This window comes from Theropithecus gelada, chromosome 10 (genome assembly GCF_003255815.1).
Source record: "Theropithecus gelada isolate Dixy chromosome 10, Tgel_1.0, whole genome shotgun sequence".
NCBI classification, from domain to species: domain Eukaryota; kingdom Metazoa; phylum Chordata; class Mammalia; order Primates; family Cercopithecidae; genus Theropithecus; species Theropithecus gelada.
In genome coordinates this window covers 73,588,332-73,596,374 of record NC_037678.1, presented here as the reverse complement: position 1 = coordinate 73,596,374, position 8,043 = coordinate 73,588,332, and positions in this window count along the sequence as shown.

Genomic DNA, 8,043 nt, shown 5'->3' with positions numbered 1-8,043 from the left:
TGCATAGATGTCTTCTTTTGAGAAGTGTCTGTTCATATCCTTTGCCCACTTTTTGATGGGGTTGTTTGTTTTTTTCTTGTAAATTTGTTTGAGTTCTTTGTGGGTTCTGGATATTAGCCCTTTGTCAGATGTGTAGATTGCAAAAATTTTCTCCCATTCTGTAGGTTGCCTGTTCACTCTGATGGTAGTTTCTTTTGCCATGCAGAAGCTCTTTAGTTTAATTAGATCCCATTTGTCAATTTTGGCTTTTGTTGCCATTGGTTTTGGTGTTTTAGTCCTGAAGTCCTTGCCCATGCCTATGTCCTGAATGGTATTGCCTAGGTTTTCTTCTAGGGTTTTTGTGGTTTTAGGTCTAATATTTAAGTCTTTAATCCATCTTGAATTAATTTTTGTATAAGGTATAAGGAAGGGATCCAGTTTCAGCTTTCTACATATGGTTAGCCAGTTTTCCCGGCACCATTTATTACATAGGGAATCCTTTCCACATTTCTTGTTTTTGTGAGGTTTGTGAAAGATCAGATGGTTGTAGATGTGTAGCATTATTTCTGAGGCCTCTGTTCTGTTCCATTGATCTATATATCTGTTTTGGTACTAGTACATGCTGTTTTGGTTACTGTAGCCTTTTAGTATAGTTTGAAGTCAGGTAGCATGATGCCTCCAGCTTTGTTCTTTTTGCTCAGGATTGTCTTGGCAATGTGGGCTTTTTTTTGGTTCCATATGAACTTTAAAGTAGTTTTTTCCAATTCTGTGAAGAAAATCATTGGTAGCTTGATGGGGATGCCATTGAATCAATAAATTACTTTGGGCAGTATGGCCATTTTCAAGATACTGATTCTTCCTATCCATGAGCATGGAATATTCTTCCATTTGTTTGTGTCCTCTTTTATTTCATTAAGCAGTGGTTTGTAGTTCTCCTTGAAGAGGTCCTTCACATCCCTTGTAAGTTGTATTCCTAGGTATTTTATTCTCTTTGTAGCAATTGTGAATGGGAGTTCACTCACGATTTGGCTCTCTGTTTATCTGTTAATGGTGTATAGGAATGGAATGCTTGTGATTTTTGCACATTGATTTTGTATCCTGAGACTTTGCTGAAATTGTTTAATCAGCTTAAGGAGATTTTGGACTGAGATGATGGGGTTTTCTAAATATATAATCATGTCATCTGCAAACAGGGACAACTTGACTTCCTCATTTCCTAATTGAATACCCTTTATTTCTTTCTCCTGCCTGATTGCCCTGGCCAGAACTTCCAGCACTATGTTGAATAGGAGTAGTGAGAGAGGGCATCCTTGTCTTGTGCTGGTTTTCAAAGGTAATGCTTCCAGTTTTTGCCCATTCAGTATGATACTGGCTGTGGGTTTGTCATAAACAGCTGCTATTATTTTGAGATACGTTCCACCAATACCTAGTTTGTTGCAAGTTTTCAGCATGAAGCACTGTTGAATTTTGTCGAAGACCTTTTCTGCATCTATTGAGATAATTGTGGTTTCTGCTGTTGGTTCTGTTTATGTGATGGATTACTTTTATTGATTTGCATATGTGGAACCAGCCTTGCATCCCAGGGATGAAGTCAACTTGATCGTGGTGCATAAGCTTTTCGATGTGCTGCTGGATTCGGTTTGCCAGTATTTTATTGAGGATTTTTTGCGTGGATGTTCATCAGGGATATTGGTCTAAAATTCTCTTTTTTGTGTGTGTGTCTCTGCCAGGCTTTGGTATCAGGATGATATTGGCCTCATAAAATGAGTTAGAGAGGATTCCCTTTTTCTATTGATTGGAATAGTTTCAGAAGGAATGGTACCAGCTCCTCTTTGTACCTCTGGTAGAAATCGTCTGTGAATCTGTCTGGTCCTGGACTTTTTTTAGTTGGTAGGCTATTGATTATTACCTCAATTTCAGAGCCTGTTATTGGTCTATTCAGAGATTCAACTTCTTCCCAGTTTAGTTTTGGGAGAGTGTATGTGTCCAGGAATTTATCCATTTCTTCTAGATTTTCTAGTTTTTTTTTAATTTATTTTTTTTATTTTTTTGCATACAGGTGTTTTATATTATTCTCTGATGGTAGTTTGTATTTCTGCAGGATCAGTGGTAATATCCCCTTTATCATTTTTTATTGCATCTATGTGATTCTTCTCTCTTTTCTTCTTTATTAGTCTTGCTAGCGGTCTACCAATTTTGTTGATCTTTTCAAAAAACCAGCTCCTGGGTTCATTGATGTTTTGAAGGGTTTTCTATGTCTCTATCTCTTTCAGATCTGCTCTGATCTTAGTTATTTCTTGCCTTCTGTTAGTTTTTGAATTTGTTTGCTCTTGCTTCTGTAGTTATTTTAATTGTGACGTTAGGGTGTCGATTTTAGATCTTTCCTGCTTTCTCTTGTGGGCATTTAGTGCTATAAATTTCCCTGTACACACTGTTTTAAATGTGTCCCAGAGTTTCCGGTATGTTGTGTCTTTATTCTCATTGGTTTCAAAGAACATCTTTATTTCTCCCTTCATTTTATTATTTACCCAGTAGTTATTCAGTTTCCATGTAGTTGTTCAGTTTTGAGTGAATTTCTTAATCCTGAGTTCTAATTTGATTGTACTGTGGTCTGAGAGACGGTTTGCTGTGATTTCTGTTCTTTTAAATTTGCTGAGGAGTGCTTTACTTCTAATTATGTGGTCAATTTTAGAATAAGTGTGATGTGGTGCTGAGAAGAATATATATTCTGTTGCTTGGGGGTGGAGAGTTTTGCAGATGTCTATTAGGTCTGCTTGTTGCAGAGCTGAGTTCAGGCCCTGGATATCCTTGTTAACCGTCTGTCCCGTTGATCTCTCTAATATTAACAGTGGGGTGTTAAAGTCTCCCATTATTATTGTGTGGGAGTCTAAGTCTCTTTCTAGGTCTCTAAGGACTTGCTTTATGAATCTGGGTGCTCCTGTATTGGGTGCACATGTATTTAGGATACTTAGCTCTTCTTGTTGAATTGATCCCTTTACCATTATGTAATGGCCTTGTCTCTTTTGATCGTGGTTGATTTAAAGTCTGTTTTATCAGAGACTAGGATTGCAACCCCTGTTTTTTTTGGTTTTTTTTGTTTTTGTTTTTGTTTTTTTGCTTTCCATTTGCTTGGTAGATCTTCCTCCATCCCTTTATTTTGAGCCTATATACGTCTTTGCACGTGAGATGGGTCTCCTGAATACAGCACATTGATGGGTCTTGACTCTTTATCCAATTTGTCAGTCTGTGTCTTTTAACTGGGGCATTTAGCCCCAATTAAATTAATATTGTTATATATGAATTTGATCCTGTCATTACAATGTTTGCTGGTTATTTTGCCCGTTAATTAATGCAGTTTCTTCATAGCATCGATGGTCTTTACAATTTGGCATGTTTTTGCAGTGGCTGATACTGGTTGTTTCTTTCCATGTTTGGTGCTTCCTTCAGGATCTCTTGTAAGGCAGGCCTGGTGGTGACAAAATCTCTCAGCATTTGCTTGACTGGAAAGGATTTTATTTCTCCTTCATTTATGAAACTTAGTTTGGCTGGATATGAAATTCTGGGTTGAAAATTATTTTCTTTAAGAATGTTGAATATTGGCCCCCACTCTCTTCTAGCTTGTAGAGTTTCTGCCAAGAGATCCACTGTTAGTCTGATGGGCTTCCCTTTATGGGTAATTCGACCTTTCTGACTGCCCTTAACACTTTTTCTTTCATTTCAACCTTGGTGAATCTGACAATTATGTGTCTTGGGGTTGCTCTTCTTGAGGAGTATCTTTGTGGTGTTCTCTGTATTTTCTGAATTTGAATGTTGGCCTGCCTTGCTAGGTTGGGGAAATTCTCCTGGATAATATCCTGAAGAGTGTTTTACAACTTGGTTCCATTCTCCCCATCACTTTCAGGTACACCAATCAAACGCAGACTTGGTCTTTTCACATAGTCTCATATTTCTTGGAGGCTTTGTTCATTTCTTTTTACTCTTTTTTCTCTAACCTTGTCTTTTCACTTTATTTCATTAATTTGATCTTCAATCACTGATACCCTTTCTTCCACTTGATCCAATTGGTTATTGAAGCTTGTGCATGTGTCATGAAGTTGTCGTGCCATGGTTTTCAGCTCTGTCAGGTCATTTAAGGTCTTCTCTACACTGTTCATTCTAGTTAGCCATTCATCTAATCTTTTTTCAAGGTTTTTAGCTTTCTTGCAATGGGTTTGAACATCCTCCTTTAGCTCGGAAAAGTTTGTTATTAACAACCTTCTGAAGCCTACTTCTGTCAACTCATCAAAGTCATTCTCCATCCAGCTTTGTTCCGTTGCTGGCAAGGAGCTGCCATCCTTTGGAGGAGAAGAGGTGCTCTGGTTTTTAGAATTTGCAGCTTTTCTGCTCTGATTTCTCCCCATCTTTGTGGTTTTATCTACCTTTGGTATTTGGTCTTTGATGTTGGTGACCTACAGATGGGGTTTTGGTGTAGATGAACTTTTTGTTGATGTTGATGCTATTCCTTTCTGTTTGTTAGTTTTCCTTCTAATAGTCAGGTCCCTCAGCTGCAGGTCTGCTGGAGTTTGCTGGAGTTCCACTCCAGACCCTGTTCCCCTGGGTATCACCAGTGGAGGCTGCAGAACAGCAAATATTGCAGAACAGCAAATATTGCTGCCTGATCCTTCCTCTGGAAGCTTTGTCCCAGAGGGGCAGCTGCTTATATGAGGTATCTGTCAGTCCCTACTGGGAGGTGTATCTCAGTTAGGTTACATGGGGGTCAGGGACCCACTTGAGGAAGCAGTCTGTCCATTCTCAGAGCTCAAATGCCATGCTGGGAGAACCACTGTTCTCTTCAGAGCTGTTAGATAGGGATGTTTAAGTCTGCAGAAGTTGTCTGCTGCCTTTTGTTCAGCTATACCCTGCCCACAGAGGTGAAGTCTAGAGGCAGTAGGCCTTGTTGAGCTGTGGTGGGCTCTGCCCAGTTCAAGCTTCCCGGCCACTTTTTTTACCTACTCAAGCCTCAGCAATGGCCAACGCCCCTTCCCCAGCCAGGCTGCTGCCTCACAGATCGATCTCAGACTGCTGTGCTAGCAGTGAAGCAAGGCTCCGTGGACATGGGGCCCACCAAGCCAGGCACAGGAAAGAATCACCTTGTCTGCCAGTTGCTAAGACCTTGGGAAAAGCACAGTATTTGGGCAAGGAGTGTCCCATTTTTCCAGGTAGCCTGTCATGGCTTCCCTTGGCTAGGAGAGGGAAATCCCCCAACCCCTTGTGCTGCCCGGGTGAGGCAACACCCCGCTCTGCTTCAGCTCACCCTCCGTGGCCTGCACCCACTGTCCAACCAGTCCCAATGAGTTGAACCAGGTACCTCAGTTGGAAATGCAGAAATCACCTGTTTTCAACATTGATAACACTGGGAACTGCAGACCAGAGCTGTTCCTATTCAGCCATCTTGGAATGCCCCTAATTATTTTTTAAATTAAGTATTAATTACAAATTTTTGTGTCTAAAATGTGTCTAAAAATAAGTTAATACTTAATTTTTAAAATAACTGATAATTATTAATATTTTATATTATATAAATAATATTGTGTTTATATAATAATTTACATAATATAAACATATTACACTATAATAATATTTTATAATATTTTTAATAATTAAAAATAATACTTAATTTAAAAATAATTAATACTATTCTGCATTCCTTTTGCTACCTTGGCCTCCCAGGTTCAAGCGAATCACCTGCCTCAGCCTCCCAAGTAGCTGGGATTACAAGCCCCTGCCATGATCCCCAACTAAATTTTTTGTATTTTCAGTAGAGACAGAGTTTCAACATGTTGGTCAGGCTGGTCTCGAACTCCTGACCTCAGGTGGTCCACTGACCTTGCCCTCCCAAAATGCTGGGATTACAGACATGAGTCACTGTGCCCAGCCTTGCAAACTGAGTATCTTGAAGATATTTTTCTATGTTTTTTGTTGTCGTTGTTGTTGAGACAAAGTCTCACTCTATCACCCAGGCTGGAGTGCAGTGGCGCAACTTTGGCTCACTGCAACCTCTGCGTCCCAGGTTCAAGTAATTCTCCTGCCTCAGCCTCCCAAAGTGCTGGGATTGCAGTCGTGAGCCATCGCGCCTGACCTCCATGGCTTATTTTTAACTATTTTGCCACTTCTAATTTTATTGCATTGTAGTTAAAGATCATGGGCTAGCTGAACAATAGTTATTTTATCTAAGGACAGGAAAGACGTGTGGCTGTCTGTACAGAGCACTGCAGAATCATGGACTATCAGATCATCGCTACCTCCTCTGGCTGATGAACTCCAGGCTCAAAGATGATATCCTCTAAGGTTTCCTGGACTCCCTCTCCTGCTTTAGTTGCTCTCTTTACTTCACAGCCTGCTGGTGCTGTCCAGCAGTTTGCCACTAGGCTGTGCTGTTCCAGGGCAAGGGCGTGGCCTTGACCTTTCCAGGGGCTCCCCAATCCCTGAGAGGGCATGGGCCCTCCAAAGGTCAGCTGAGCACAGGATCGGTGTGGGAAGAATGCGCACAGGCCAATGTGTTCATGTGTATTTGACTATGGTTCAGGGAACTTTGTTGTCATTTGTTAAAAATCAAATGTACAAGGTAGGTTTGGAAACCAAAGACAAGGCCTGATGGGGAGCAATGGCTCACACCTGTAATCTCAGCACTTTGGGAGGCCAAGGCAGGCCAATTGCTTGAGCTCAGGGGTTTGAAACCAGCCAGGGTAACCTGGCGAAACCGTGTCTCTACAAAATATACAAAAATTAACTGGGCGTGGTGTTGCACACCCAGCTACTCAGGAGACTGAAGCGAGAGGATCACTTGAGCCTAGGAAGTTGAGGCTGCAGTGAGCCTATATCACACCTCTGCACTCTAGCCTGGGTGACAGAGTGAGACCCTGTCTCAAAACAAACAAACAAACAAACAAAGCAATGCAAGACCTTCAAAGAGAAAGGAAATAACGTAAGTCCTTAGGAAATCCTGGCAACTCCAGAACTCTAATGGTGGTTTTTCCTTTCATCTCAAATTTGCAGCCATGATTTTTCTCCTCGTACCAGAGCAGACTCTATTTTAGTTACAAGAAAATTTCTAAAACTAGTTGATTTTTCTAAAAGCCAATTCACAGACCAATATTCTGAATTAGGACAGATCCTTCACAAGTTTCCACAATCTACTCTGATTCACTGGAAATAAATTACCTTGAGCACACGTGCCCTTCTACCTGGGAGCCACTGTATCTGTTAGAATCCACCAGCACTGCAGGCAAAGCCTAGGGAGCTCCGGCAAAGCCCACTTCCCGTCTCTCTAATTGCTGCTCAAAACCCCACTGGAAAAGTCAGGCTGGCCTTATGCTTAAGCCTGGACATGATTAGATCTACTGTGATGTCTTCCAGGTTAGAGTCAAGTGGTCAGGCTGGGCACAGTGGCTCACCCCTCTAATCCCAGCACTTTAGGAGGCTGAGACAGGCAGATAGCTTGAGCTCAGGTGTTCAAGACCAACCTGGGAAACATGGCAAAACTTTATCTCTACAAAAAGTACAAACATTAGCCATGGTGGCATGCGTCTGTAGTTCCAGCTACTCGGAAGGCTGAGGTGGAAGGATCTCTTGAGCCTAGGAGGTCGAGGCTGCAGTGAGCTGTGAGAGTGCCACTACACTCCAGCCTGGACAACAGAGCAAGACCCTGTCTCAAAAAAAAAAAAAAGATAAATAGAGTCAAGTGGTCACAAGAGAAGCTTGCTAAAATGGCATGATTGTAATTATCCATTGCCAAACTAAAACTATCTACTTGTCATTAATATTCCTGGGTTGTGATAGTGAAACAGCTGGGATTAAGCAGGGAGTGAATAAGGTACGTAATAATAATAACCCCTCCCTTAAGTCTGTATATAGCAGGCAGGTGTGAGAAAAGAAAGCCCTACTTTGGGAGGACTATTTATTCATCCATTTTTCACTTTAATCCAGAAAGTATTTTCAAATTCTGAGTCCTTGCTTAGTCATCAAGCACACGAATGTCGATGAAGTCAATCTCTCTAAACCCCGGCTTCCTCTTTTATAAAATGG